This window comes from Oncorhynchus gorbuscha, linkage group LG12 (genome assembly GCF_021184085.1).
Source record: "Oncorhynchus gorbuscha isolate QuinsamMale2020 ecotype Even-year linkage group LG12, OgorEven_v1.0, whole genome shotgun sequence".
Lineage (NCBI taxonomy): Eukaryota > Metazoa > Chordata > Actinopteri > Salmoniformes > Salmonidae > Oncorhynchus > Oncorhynchus gorbuscha.
In genome coordinates this window covers 47,997,690-48,013,631 of record NC_060184.1, presented here as the reverse complement: position 1 = coordinate 48,013,631, position 15,942 = coordinate 47,997,690, and the positions used below count along the sequence as shown (strand labels likewise).

Sequence of the window (15,942 nt, the reverse complement as noted above, 5' to 3'; positions counted from 1 at the left end):
TCCATCCAGACAGGGTTGTTTTCTGCTCCTCCTCTAGCTCACCTCAGGCCTGAGCTAATTAATCTGGGCTGTTAATTGGATGGGAGCTGGAAGAACCTGCAGTCCATGGCTTTAACTAGAAGCTGATTGGACAGAGGAGAGATACGCAGGGTCTCGGGCAGAATGTGACAACCCCTGGCAAACAGCATATTAGCTAGTAACTTAAGCAGGTCCTCATTGCAATTTAAGCTCAAAAGGAAGGAAGTCTTCTTAACTAACAGCATCGCAGGGCAATCTGTGATTTTTGTTTGGGAGCAAAAAGGCTAACGTACCGATCTCACTGCTTTCTGTTGAGTCTCAGAGCAAGAATGGGCGTCTCTTCAGAGGCAGAAGTGTGATTTCATAGCAGAAACACCACTGACATGAAGATTCTCAACATGAACCCACTATGCCTCACAAAGGCTCATTCACCAGACGACAACAATGAACCATCACATATGAAGTAATCGTGATCCTCTCTGACACCCCTGCTGAAATAAATGTTGGGAGGGATCTTAGACCATTCCTTCATACAAAATCTTTCCAGATCCTTGATATCCTTCATCCGCTCTTATGGACTGCCCTCTTCAATTCAAACCCCATGTTTTCAATGGGGATCAAGTCTTGAGACTGACTGCAAAATGTTGATTTTTGTGGTCAATTCAAAAATGTGTGTGTATTTTTTTATTAGTTATTGGAGTTATTGTCTTGCTGGAAGATCCACTTGCAGCCAAGTGTCAGCCTCCTGGCAGAGGTAAACAGGTTTTTGGCAAAAATGTTCTACAGTAAAATATAGTGGTGGATCTTTGATGTTATGGGTCTATTTTTCTGAATGGAGGAATGGTCTAAGATTCCTCCCTCGCAACATGTTTTCCAATCTCATAAATCATTTTAGAAAAAGGCTCACTGTCTTTATCCTCTCAGGGGGATGGTGCTACAGTATTGAAAACAGGATGGCAATACATTTTACCCTTATCTTTATGAGATTTGTTTTATTACTTGTTAAAACAAAATATATTTCTCTGTGCAATTGATAGTATAAGATAACAATTTGCATATACACTGTAGCTCAGTATGTAGTACTTATTTGATACAGTATTTCCAATAATTATTGCCCTTCCTGTATATCAGTAAAAAATGCAAAACCACTGATATTAAAACAAACAATTCAAAAAATCCAACTGCAATAGAGCATGCTGGGAAATATGATAGTGATGGGTGTGGTTTTGCTAGCAAAACAGACCAGCCTGACCAGCTAGAGACCATACTGGACCAGCATACCAGCATCAGACCAGCACTGACCAGCATGGACCACTATGAACCAGCTTGACCAGCTGTTTTTTTCAGCAGGGACTGATTTGACGAGTGTTGAATGAGTTACCTGTAGGGTTGCAAAACACTCCCTGGTTTTTACGAAATCCCGGTTGGAGGATTCCCAAGTTTCCAGCTTATTCTCTACTGATTCCAGGAAACTTCCAAAATTCCAATGTTTTCTAGAAATCCTGGAAATGTTGCAACCCTAGATACCTGGAAGGACTTGAGGTAGAGGGTCTTCCTGTGCCACGATTTGCCTTGGTCACCGTAGCGCACCCACAGCATGGGACCGCGGCCAGGGGCAATGGTCTTCATGTATACGGCCAGGCGGAACACGAGACCCAAACATGTGGTTGTAGAAGCAGAACACACAGAGGTGCTGGGGGCCAGTGGCGATACCGGGGGGGTAGGCTGGAACACTGGGCAGGCCGTGCCCTTAAACTCCTGGAGGGGGGGGGGGGGGGGGGGGGGGTGTTGAAGAACTCGATGTTCAGGTAGTTACCATTAACATTGCCCAGAGTGTTTTCCTTTCAGGGTCCAGTTTGCAGGGTGACCGTGGGTCCCAGGTTGCGCACCCAGTCAAAGATGAGAGAAGAGGAGTTGGCGAGGAAGACAATATGGACTGAGTGAACAATAGCTTCCTGTTATCATGTCACACCATATCGAGGTATAAGAGCCAAGTGCTGAGCCAAAGCTTTACATTTACATTACATTTAAGTCATTTAGCAGACGCTCTTATCCAGAGCGACTTACAAATTGGTGCATTCACCTTATGACATCGAGTGGAACAGTCACTTTACAATAGTGCATCTAAAGCTTTCTTATGTTGTTTATTCTATTATCTCACACATATACATTCTATTTTGACCTTATGGTTGCCTCGTTTTGTCTGTCTGCCTGTGTGCGTGTGACTCACATCAGTTGTCCTCGTTTGAGCTGTCCCCACAGCCTAGCAGGTCACACAGCTGTGGTTGCTACACACACATTCGGCTCCGCACACAGAGAAAGTGGGTATGGCTGGGGCACTAACCCGTCTCCACCGCCGGGGGCAACGAGCAGCTCTGGAAGCAGATGTCGTCCAGGGCGGAGACTCTGTCGAACACGCCCAGGTTGATCTTGGCCAATGATAACTGGAAGGGTGGGTTGATGCTGCCCAGCTGCACCTTGACATGCTTCCAGTGGTTGCTTTGGTTATAACGCGTTGGCCACAGCACAAAGATGTTGTCCACACCAGCCATACGCAAGGACATTTCTGCAACCCCTACCAAGAGGCCTGAGTTATAATGCCTAGGTGGGTGGAGATAGAGAGGGACACTTGGACTGCATCCCAAATTACATGCTTTTCCTTATATAGTGCATTAGTTTTGACCAGGGTCTGTAGGTTACCATTTGGGATGTTGTAGCATTCAACATACTACAGATACATAACAGTCATTTGACCAGGTTGGTATGCAACCTATTACAGTTTGCTGTTCAAGTGTACTTCATCTCTTGAGATGAGGTAATGATTCGTCCAGGAATGATAATGCACCATGCCGGACATTAAAATGTGAACGTTTCTGCTTGCTCTAGAGAAAGATTACATTTATAAACTCTCAAATTGCAATTTTCTGCCAAAGGCAACATTCCAATCAGTCCTCTGACAGGGATTTTAAACAGCCATAAAACAAGGCATCCCAGAGTGGAAACAGCATTGGGTCCAGTGCTGAACCCTGAGGCACACCGGTGTGGAAACAGCATTGGGCACAGTGCTGTACCCTGAAGCACCCCAAATGGTGTGTTTAAGATAGTGGGAGATTTTCATTTCATCCTCCTCTACTCCGTGACCTGGAAAAGTGGTCGAGGAGAGCGACAATTCGTTAGTAGGTGAACGGAGGAGTATGCTTCCCTCCTTGATTACCTACTTTGGCAGAGGATGCACAAGAGTATCCTCCCGGCTGCTAGAGCATAGTTATTTTAAAATCTGTAGTTTTCTTGAAGGAGAAATGCATGCACAACATTTAAAAACAATATGCTGCTTATCTTTTTATCTATAAAAATGTGTTGCACAACTAACTACATTTGTTTTTATCACTTACCTTTATTTTGGGATTCCACCTCTGCAAACGTAATTTGCCTGATGACTCAAGAGGGGAGAAGAGGAACAAACATCTAGGAAATGCTGCTACTGTTCTTCAAGACCAACACAAAGTGGCTTACAATGAGATGGGATAGTTTTTCAAAACCAGAGGCAGAGGATAACTTTTTAAACACAGCATAAAAACCTGAAAATACCTGAGCTGAGAGAAATGGACAAGGGAAGGACACATCATATAAAATAAACACGAGGAAGAAGGCATAAGCGTACAAAATGGCCTGACCTCCACAAGAAGTTGACTATCCTGACAAAAAAAAAACCTTGACAATACCGCAAGGTGGAAGAGTATATACATTTTGGTAGCGGGTGAAATATTGTGTTGTTTTTAATACCAGGCAGGAGAGATGTCGATATCCTCTCTATTATTCAGATGGCTGAGAAAGCGTTTCTCTCTCCAGCCGCCACTGCTCTCTTTGGCTCTGTACTTGCAAAAATACCAGCCAGGGCTTTTTCTGAAGAAGTGATTGATTTAATCTGTGAGTAATATTATTTTCAAACTGACAGCGTCGAGCCGACTCCCACACATCATTTTATCAGGCTATCACACCTCTATGCTTATTCCTTTAGATCACTCGGTAGGGGATGTAACTGCCATTTTCAGACCAGAGTATTACTTCGTTTTGGTTCAAGGTGTTGCATGCGGCTTGCCGACACTGACGCTGTTAGCAAGTCACATCGAACACCCTGGACCAGAGCCAAGTGCTTTTTGGAGTGTTGTGTTGTGTTGACAGTGGTCCATCCCTCCTACCCTGGCTGCTGTTGGTGGAATAGTCCAGAGGAGGAATCTAGCCCTGGTGGCCCAGTAGTACAGTCGAAGCCATCACCCTGGGCAAGGTCATACTCATGCCAGCCACAGAGGTCGCCCTCAAAGTCAGAGGGAAGCTGGGTGAATTGACTAAGTGTAAGTGTATTTAATGCTTTCTTCTTGGATTTATTTGTAACATAAATTAAACTGTACTAGCTTTTTACCCCCCAAAAAATAAAATCAACAAGGCAATGGATTTATTTGGCCCTAGCAGAGGGAGGGTCAGTTTAAGCTACGTTCCAGTCAATGCACTGATTGATTTGCTTTCCTACAGTGAAATTCAATAAGAATGGAACTGATCCCATCTCTGGCCTGTAGACTTCATCTGACTATTTCCTACCTTCGACTGCATTGGAAAATGAAGGATGCTCTTACATAAAACTTCAAACACCTGAAGGATCACACATGCCACTTAATATAATGTTTACATACCCTAAATTACTCATCTCATATGTATATGTATATACTGTACTCTATATCATCTACTGCATCTTGCCATCTTTATGTAATACATGTATCACTAGCCACTTTAAACTATGCCACTTTGTGTTTATATACCCTACATCACTCATCTCATATGTATATACTGTACTCTATACCATCTACTGCATCTTGCCTATGCTGTTCTGTACCATCACTCATTCATATAACTTTATGTACATATTCTTTATCCCTTTACACTTGTGTGTATGATGTAGTAGTTGTGGAATTGTTAAGTTAGATTACTCGTTGGTTATTACTGCATTGTCGGAACTAGAAACACAAGCATTTCATTACTCTCGCATTAACATCTGCTAACCATGTGTATGTGACAAGTAAAATTTGATTTGATTGATAGAACTGATATAGCCTACAACTGTGGCAAAAATAATAATAATCATTGAAACTGCAAAAAGCCTGAAGGTGTAGGACAGCACCTTGGACACGCCAAATGGGGTTTAGAGTGTGGTGTGTTTGTTACTTGGCAACAGGGTTGGCAACAGCTGACTTCATCCTCCCCGCCAGGACAATGTGGGGTGAAGACTGCCCTCATCAATACACCGAAGGAGGAGGTAGGGCACAGATGGGCTGGGGATGGGGACAATCTGGGGCTGGGAATGACAACAGATAAAGATCAGAGGATGGAATACACACAACACATGACAATGCAATTTACATTTAAGTCACACAGGCTCTTATCCAGAACTTACAAAGTGCATTCACCTTATGACATCCAGTGGAACAACCACTTTACAATAGTGCATCTAAATATTTTGGGCTGGGGATTACTTTATCCTATCCTAGGTACACACGGAAGGTGGTGATTGACTCTGGGGCTGGTTTGTTCCACCATTGAGCCAACGAACAGTTTTGATAAAGAGTGGTAGGGAGGCGAGCAGGCCAGAGGTGGATGGATGGATTTGGGTGTAGGGCCTGATCAGAGCCAACACATGACAATGTCAATTACCGGTAGTAGAAAGCAACAGCTTGTCATGTGCACTAGGGAGAGTGTACTTTAGTGGAGGCCCTTTAGTGTCTGCGTCCCAATTTGCGATGTTATGAGTTGTACCACATGCAGACACTTCCATTTTCATCATCCATAAGAGTAAGTACACTATGTTATGTCAAAGACGATTTGGATTGGACCGTGAATTGATGAGAACCAATGGTGCAGGCTGACCGTGTCAGCGCCTGGCCCGCCACAGGAGTCACTAGTGCACGATGAGACAAGGATATCCCTGCCCGGCCAAACCTTTCCAAACCCGGACGACGCTGGGCAAAATGTGCGCCGCCCCATGGACCTCCCGGTCACGGCCGGCTGCGACAGAGCTCTGTCAGGAGGAATGGGCCAAAATTCACCCAATTTATTGTGGGAAGCTTGTGGAAGGCTACCCAAAACATTTGACCTAAGTGAAACAATTTAAAGGCAATGCTACCAAATACTAATTTTACATAAGTGTATGTAAACTTTTGACCGGCTGGGAATGTAATGAAAGAAATCAAATCTGAAATAAATAATTCTCTCATTTCACATTCTTCAAATAAAGTGGTGATCCTAACTGACCTAAGACAGGGAATTTTACTAGGATTAAATGTCAGGAATTGTGAAAAACTGACATTAAAATGTATTTGGCTAAGGTGTATGTAAACTTCCGACTTCAACTGTATGTATGTATATCTATGCATGTTTATAAATACACTACCATTCAAAAGTTTGAGGTCACATAGAAAGGTCCTTGTTTTTGAAAGAAAAGCACATTTTCTGTCCATTAAAATAACAATAAATTGATCAGAAAAACAGTGTAGACATTGTTAATGTTGTAAATGACTATTGCAGCTGAAAACGGATCATTTCATTAATGGAATATCTGCATAGGCTTACAGAGGCCCATTATCAGCAACCATCACTCCTGTTTTCAATGGCACGTTGTGTCATCTATTCCAAGTTTCACATTTTAAAAGGCTAATTGATCATTAAAAAACCCTTTTGTAATTATGTTAGCACAGGTGAAAACTGTTTGATTAATTAAGCAACAAAACTGGCCTTCTTTAGACTAGTTAAGTATTTGGAGCATCAGCATTTGTGGGTTCAATTACTGGCTCAAAATAGCCAGGAACAAAAGAAACTTCTGAAACTCGTTAGTCTACTCTTGTCCTGAGAAATTAAGTTTATTCCATGCGAGAAATTGGCAAGAAACTGAAGATCTCGTATAACGCTGTATACTACTCCCTTCACAGAACAGCGCAAACGGGCTCTAACCAGAATAGAAAGAGGAGTGGGAGGCCCCGGTGCACAACTGAGCAAGTACATTAGTGTCTAGTTTGAGAAACAGACTCCTCACAAGTCCTTAACTGGCAGCTCCATTAAATACTACCCGCAAAACACCAGTCTCAACGTCACCAGTGAAGAGAAACACATAGAAAAAAAGGTTCGATACACCCGGGAAGAACCTTTTGGGGTTCTAAAAATTGCCACACAGGGAGAACTTTTCCAGTTCAAAAAAGTCAAATCACGTGCATTCAGAGGTCAGCAACAGCTTTATACTGGCTTCATGGAACATAGTCCTCTCATCTGACTTCACACTGAAATAAAAGTAATAATTAGATAATTGCCCATGTCAGGCTTGGTCTGTGGCTATATTTGGTATATGCGATAAGAAAAATGTATTTGTAAGAGTTAGCTAGCTTGTAAAGTAGCTCATTAAAGTAGCCTACCTTTTTCCTGTCGAACGGTAGCTTGCTTGAAACTTATCTATGTAGCGTATAGCTTATCATATGACTTTGGCTTCAAATATTTAAATAATACAGTTTGCTTACCTTAATACACTGAAAAATAACATTCTTATTGTTTGGCTATTTATAAGTTCAACCACCGTCCTCTTGTGTCATAATGCTGGAATGGCTGTTTATTTTATTGTATGACATTTGAAATTTGAATTGAACAGAAGGTCCCATATAGAACCCCTTTCTTTTATCTAAGAGTGTATGCTTTTGTTAAGCACATAATTTCCTCTTGCTTCTAGCTAGCATTTAGTTTGCAACTGCAGTCAGCAGAGGTTTGTATGAACATGGCTGTTTGCCACTCTGACCTCGGCACCTGTTGCAAGGTCTTCACTAGGTTTACAGTATATATAGAACCTTTTTTAGGAAAGGGTTCTTTGATCTCATCCAAAGAACCAAAGGCTTCTATATAAAGTGCCTTCAGAAAGTTCTCACACCCCTTGACTTTTTTCAAATGTTATTGTGTTACAAAGTAGGATTAAATGCATTGTCTTTTTTTTTGTGTCAACGATCTACAAAAAAACTCTGATGTCAAAGTGGAAGAAAAATTCTAGTCAATATATATTAGAATCACCTTTGGCATAGATTACAGCTGTAAATTTGTAAGTCGCTCTGGATAAGAGCGTCTGCTAAATGACTTAAATGTAAATGTGTAAATCTTTCTGGGTAAGTCTAAGATCTTTCCATACCTTGATAGTACAGTATTTGCACATCATTTAGGTTATTGTCCTGCTGAAAGGTGAAATTGTCTCTCAGTGTCTGGTGGAAAGCAGACTGAACCAGGTTTTCCTCTTGGATTTTGCCTGTGCTTAGCTCTATTCCATAAAATGTTATCCTAAAATACTCCCTAATCCTTTTCGATTACAAGCATATCCATAACATGATACAGCCACCACAATGCTTGAAAATATAAAAAGGGGTACTCAGTGATGTGTTGAATTGGATTTGCCCCAAATATAAGACTTTGTATTCAGGACATGAAGTTAATTTCTTGCAACATTTATTTGCAGTTTTACTTTAGCGCCTTATTGAAACAGGATGCAAGTTTTAGAAAATTAGTATTCTGTACAGGCTTCCTTGTTTTCACTCTGTCATTTAGGTTAGTATTGTGGTGTAACTTCAATGTTGTTGTTCCATCCTAAGTTTTCTCCTATCACAGCAATTCAATTAATTCCACTTTGACATTATTGACATTATTGGGGGTATTGTGTGTAGGCCAGTGACACAAAATCTCAATTGAATACATTTTAAATGCAGGCTGTAACACAACATTTGGAAAAGGTCAATGGGTCTGAATACTTTCGAAGGTACTGTATATAACCATTTTAACCAGTGTACACTATAGTGACTGTGAGTACTATAGTGACTATCTCCTTGATGGACTGAGTCCAGCAGTTGTGACTGACAGAGAGATCCAGTCTGAGTCCCAAATGGCACCCTATTCCTTACATGGTGCACTACTTTTAGTAATCACTGAAAGAGATCCAGACTGAGAAGCCAGCAGCCAGACAAGTGGGAAATGTGTGAGGCAGTCACACCTCCAGAGCCCCAGACAAAACCAATAAGCATATCACTGGATCGGGTCAGAGTGTTTCATTTGGAGCAGTTTGTTCCAGACAGACACCATACACACTCACCAACTCCCAATCATCCAAAAAGACAAAATACAAACATCCAAAGCCATTTAGACAAACACACAAGTACACAAACATTCACTGGCATGTATATATGCAGGGTGGGTGTGTGCCTTCAGATGTGTCCCTTTGTATATATTTGCATTGCACCAAGGTGATATTAATGACCAATTATTTTCAGGGGACGATTTACAATAACCTGTTACTGTCATGTTTGTGACAAAGCACTTTATCGGAATTTATGCCGGTTGTGGGGCAATATTTCACAGCTCCAAATTTGCAGCCGAATTGGAGGCGAGATGAAAAACAAAAGCCATTGCACATAAAAAGCCACTGAGGACACATCGTTAGACATGAGAAAACAAAAGCAGGCCCTCAATGAACTTGAATGCACTGCAGCCTATCTACAGAATACATTTTTTATTGGTTTGTAATCTGTTGTTTATTCCTATTAGGCTAATTGAAACTGAGGGACGCTTCAGGGCTCTATGCAGTATACATGAACATGATCTATACTGAACACAAATATAAACGCAACATGTGAAGTGTTGGTCCCATGTTTCATGAACTGAAATAAAAGATCCCAGAAATGTTCCATACGCACAAAAAGCCTTTCTCTCACATTTTGTGCACAAATGTGTTTACATCCCTGTTAGTGAGCATGTCACCTTTACAAAGATAATCCATCCATCTGACAGCATCGCTGCGCAACTATTTTCAGGTCTCTCCAGAGATGTTTTCCCGAGTTCCTGTCCGGGCTCTGGCTGGGCCACTCAAGGACATTCAGAGACTTGTCCAGAAGCCACGCCCATATTGTTTTGGCTGTCTGCTTAGGGTTGTTGTCCTGTTGGAAGGTGAACCTTCACCCCAGTCTGAGCTCCTGAGTGGTCTGGAGCAGGTTTTCATCAAGGATCTTTTTGTACTGTGCTCCCTTCATCTTTCCCTCGATCCTGACTAGTCTCCCAGTCCCTGCCACTGAAAAACATTCTCACAGCATGATGCTGTCACCACCATGCTTCACCGTAGGGATGGTGCCAGGTTTCCTCCAGACATGATGCTTGGTTTGATCAGAACAGAGAACCTTGTTTCTCATGGTCTGAAAGTCCTTTAGGTGCCTTTTGGCAAACACCACGCGGGCTGTCATGTGCCTTTTACTAAGGAGTGGCTTCCATCTGGCCACTCTACCATAATGGGCTGATTGCTGCAGAGATGGTTGTCCTTCTGGAAGGTTCTCCCATCTCCACAGAAGAACCCTGGAGCTCTGTCAGAGTGACCATCGGGTTCTTGGTTACCTCTCTGACCAAGGCTCTTCTCCCCCGATTGCTGAGTTTGGCCAGCTCTAGGAAGAGTCTCTTTCCACCACCCTCTCTGCCATGAACATCATGTTTTCAGTGTTCACCTCCTCCTCAGACAGTCCTAGCAAGTCTTGCTTGAGAAATTGCTCCTTATTTGGAGCCGACGATGTCTCATTGTGATTTCTTTTAAGGTCTATGTCCCTAGAGTTTGAAATGAGTGAAAACAGTGCACCAATGGTAGCTCTTCAGAAATAAGTGATTCAGTCAGCTTTTTGGGCACATTCTTACCACAATCCTGTGAATAATTCCACATCCTTACATATCTGGCACACCTGGATAATGTGGTTGTGTATTCTATATCACTATCAACATTTTAAGAGATTTTTGGGCACACTACAATTATATTTCATACAAGTATGATTAATATGAAATTCTCCAACAAGACCCCATTGTGTTGTTTAGCAGCCATACTAGAAAAAGGCTTAATGTTGGAATTCTGTGAAGCTACGTTCCAGTCAATGCACTGATTGATATGCTTTCCTACAGTGAAATTCAATAAGAATGGAACTGATCCCATCTCTGGCCTGTAGACTTCATCTGACTATTTCCTACCTTCGACTGCATTGGACAATGAAGGATGCTCTTACATAAAACTTCAAACACCTGAAGGATCACACATGCCACTTAATATAATGTTTACATACCCTAAATTACTCATCTCATATGTATATGTATATACTGTACTCTATATCATCTACTGCATCTTGCCATCTTTATGTAATACATGTATCACTAGCCACTTTAAACTATGCCACTTTGTGTTTATATACCCTACATCACTCATCTCATATGTATATACTGTACTCTATACCATCTACTGCATCTTGCCTATGCTGTTCTGTACCATCACTCATTCATATAACTTTATGTACATATTCTTTATCCCTTTACACTTGTGTGTATGATGTAGTAGTTGTGGAATTGTTAAGTTAGATTACTCGTTGGTTATTACTGCATTGTCGGAACTAGAAACACAAGCATTTCATTACTCTCGCATTAACATCTGCTAACCATGTGTATGTGACAAGTAAAATTTGATTTGATTGATAGAACTGATATAGCCTACAACTGTGGCAAAAATAATAATAATCATTGAAACTGCAAAAAGCCTGAAGGTGTAGGACAGCACCTTGGACACGCCAAATGGGGTTTAGAGTGTGGTGTGTTTGTTACTTGGCAACAGGGTTGGCAACAGCTGACTTCATCCTCCCCGCCAGGACAATGTGGGGTGAAGTCACACACCTTGCCCTCATCAATACACAGGCGAAGGAGGAGGTAGGGCACAGATGGGCTGGGGATGGGGACACACTGCTATCTGGGGCTGGGAATGACAACAGATAAAGATCAGAGGATGGAATACACACAACACATGACAATGCAATTACCGGTAGTAGAAAGCAACAGCTTGTCATGTGCACTAGGGAGAGTGTACTTTAGTGGAGGCCCTTTAGTGTCTGCGTCCCAATTTGCGATGTTATGAGTTGTACCACATGCAGACACTTCCATTTTCATCATCCATAAGAGTAAGTACACTATGTTATGTCAAAGACGATTTGGATTGGACCGTGAATTGATGAGAACCAATGGTGCAGGCTGACCGTGTCAGCGCCTGGCCCGCCACAGGAGTCACTAGTGCACGATGAGACAAGGATATCCCTGCCCGGCCAAACCTTTCCAAACCCGGACGACGCTGGGCAAAATGTGCGCCGCCCCATGGACCTCCCGGTCACGGCCGGCTGCGACAGAGCTCTGTCAGGAGGAATGGGCCAAAATTCACCCAATTTATTGTGGGAAGCTTGTGGAAGGCTACCCAAAACATTTGACCTAAGTGAAACAATTTAAAGGCAATGCTACCAAATACTAATTTTACATAAGTGTATGTAAACTTTTGACCGGCTGGGAATGTAATGAAAGAAATCAAATCTGAAATAAATAATTCTCTCATTTCACATTCTTCAAATAAAGTGGTGATCCTAACTGACCTAAGACAGGGAATTTTACTAGGATTAAATGTCAGGAATTGTGAAAAACTGACATTAAAATGTATTTGGCTAAGGTGTATGTAAACTTCCGACTTCAACTGTATGTATGTATATCTATGCATGTTTATAAATACACTACCATTCAAAAGTTTGAGGTCACATAGAAAGGTCCTTGTTTTTGAAAGAAAAGCACATTTTCTGTCCATTAAAATAACAATAAATTGATCAGAAAAACAGTGTAGACATTGTTAATGTTGTAAATGACTATTGCAGCTGAAAACGGATCATTTCATTAATGGAATATCTGCATAGGCTTACAGAGGCCCATTATCAGCAACCATCACTCCTGTTTTCAATGGCACGTTGTGTCATCTATTCCAAGTTTCACATTTTAAAAGGCTAATTGATCATTAAAAAACCCTTTTGTAATTATGTTAGCACAGGTGAAAACTGTTTGATTAATTAAGCAACAAAACTGGCCTTCTTTAGACTAGTTAAGTATTTGGAGCATCAGCATTTGTGGGTTCAATTACTGGCTCAAAATAGCCAGGAACAAAAGAAACTTCTGAAACTCGTTAGTCTACTCTTGTCCTGAGAAATGAAGTTTATTCCATGCGAGAAATTGGCAAGAAACTGAAGATCTCGTATAACGCTGTATACTACTCCCTTCATAGAACAGCGCAAACGGGCTCTAACCAGAATAGAAAGAGGAGTGGGAGGCCCCGGTGCACAACTGAGCAAGTACATTAGTGTCTAGTTTGAGAAACAGACTCCTCACAAGTCCTTAACTGGCAGCTCCATTAAATACTACCCGCAAAACACCAGTCTCAACGTCACCAGTGAAGAGAAACACATAGAAAAAAAGGTTCGATACACCCGGGAAGAACCTTTGGGGTTCTAAAAATTGCCACACAGGGAGAACTTTTCCAGTTCAAAAAAGTCAAATCACGTGCATTCAGAGGTCAGCAACAGCTTTATACTGGCTTCATGGAACATAGTCCTCTCATCTGACTTCACACTGAAATAAAAGTAATAATTAGATAATTGCCCATGTCAGGCTTGGTCTGTGGCTATATTTGGTATATGCGATAAGAAAAATGTATTTGTAAGAGTTAGCTAGCTTGTAAAGTAGCTCATTAAAGTAGCCTACCTTTTTCCTGTCGAACGGTAGCTTGCTTGAAACTTATCTATGTAGCGTATAGCTTATCATATGACTTTGGCTTCAAATATTTAAATAATACAGTTTGCTTACCTTAATACACTGAAAAATAACATTCTTATTGTTTGGCTATTTATAAGTTCAACCACCGTCCTCTTGTGTCATAATGCTGGAATGGCTGTTTATTTTATTGTATGACATTTGAAATTTGAATTGAACAGAAGGTCCCATATAGAACCCCTTTCTTTTATCTAAGAGTGTATGCTTTTGTTAAGCACATAATTTCCTCTTGCTTCTAGCTAGCATTTAGTTTGCAACTGCAGTCAGCAGAGGTTTGTATGAACATGGCTGTTTGCCACTCTGACCTCGGCACCTGTTGCAAGGTCTTCACTAGGTTTACAGTATATATAGAACCTTTTTTAGGAAAGGGTTCTTTGATCTCATCCAAAGAACCAAAGGCTTCTATATAAAGTGCCTTCAGAAAGTTCTCACACCCCTTGACTTTTTTCAAATGTTATTGTGTTACAAAGTAGGATTAAATGCATTGTCTTTTTTTTGTGTCAACGATCTACAAAAAAACTCTGATGTCAAAGTGGAAGAAAAATTCTAGTCAATATATATTAGAATCACCTTTGGCATAGATTACAGCTGTAAATCTTTCTGGGTAAGTCTAAGATCTTTCCATACCTTGATAGTACAGTATTTGCACATCATTTAGGTTATTGTCCTGCTGAAAGGTGAAATTGTCTCTCAGTGTCTGGTGGAAAGCAGACTGAACCAGGTTTTCCTCTTGGATTTTGCCTGTGCTTAGCTCTATTCCATAAAATGTTATCCTAAAATACTCCCTAATCCTTTTCGATTACAAGCATATCCATAACATGATACAGCCACCACAATGCTTGAAAATATAAAAAGGGGTACTCAGTGATGTGTTGAATTGGATTTGCCCCAAATATAAGACTTTGTATTCAGGACATGAAGTTAATTTCTTGCAACATTTATTTGCAGTTTTACTTTAGCGCCTTATTGAAACAGGATGCAAGTTTTAGAAAATTAGTATTCTGTACAGGCTTCCTTGTTTTCACTCTGTCATTTAGGTTAGTATTGTGGTGTAACTTCAATGTTGTTGTTCCATCCTAAGTTTTCTCCTATCACAGCAATTCAATTAATTCCACTTTGACATTATTGACATTATTGGGGGTATTGTGTGTAGGCCAGTGACACAAAATCTCAATTGAATACATTTTAAATGCAGGCTGTAACACAACATTTGGAAAAGGTCAATGGGTCTGAATACTTTCCGAAGGTACTGTATATAACCATTTTAACCAGTGTACACTATAGTGACTGTGAGTACTATAGTGACTATCTCCTTGATGGACTGAGTCCAGCAGTTGTGACTGACAGAGAGATCCAGTCTGAGTCCCAAATGGCACCCTATTCCTTACATGGTGCACTACTTTTAGTAATCACTGAAAGAGATCCAGACTGAGAAGCCAGCAGCCAGACAAGTGGGAAATGTGTGAGGCAGTCACACCTCCAGAGCCCCAGACAAAACCAATAAGCATATCACTGGATCGGGTCAGAGTGATTCATTTGGAGCAGTTTGTTCCAGACAGACACCATACACACTCACCAACTCCCAATCATCCAAAATGACAAAAGACAAACATCCAAAGCCATTTAGACAAACACACAAGTACACAAACATTCACTGGCATGTATATATGCAGGGTGGGTGTGTGCCTTCAGATGTGTCCCTTTGTATATATTTGCATTGCACCAAGGTGATATTAATGACCAATTATTTTCAGGGGACGATTTACAATAACCTGTTACTGTCATGTTTGTGACAAAGCACTTTATCGGAATTTATGCCGGTTGTGGGGCAATATTTCACAGCTCCAAATTTGCAGCCGAATTGGAGGCGAGATGAAAAACAAAAGCCATTGCACATAAAAAGCCACTGAGGACACATCGTTAGACATGAGAAAACAAAAGCAGGCCCACAATGAACTTGAATGCACTGCAGCCTATCTACAGAATACATTTTTTATTGGTTTGTAAACTGTTGTTTATTCCTATTAGGCTAATTGAAACTGAGGGACGCTTCAGGGCTCTATGCAGTATACATGAACATGATCTATACTGAACACAAATATAAACGCAACATGTGAAGTGTTGGTCCCATGTTTCATGAACTGAAATAAAAGATCCCAGAAATGTTCCATACGCACAAAAAGCCTATTTCTCTCACATTTTGTGCACAAATGTGTT

The 15,942-nt window shown here is 41.1% G+C and overlaps 1 pseudogene; it reads right to left on the bottom strand.

Moving 5' to 3' along the window:
- Positions 1 to 15,942, bottom strand: part of LOC123990385 — a 30,450-nt pseudogene that overhangs the window by 655 nt on the left and 13,853 nt on the right.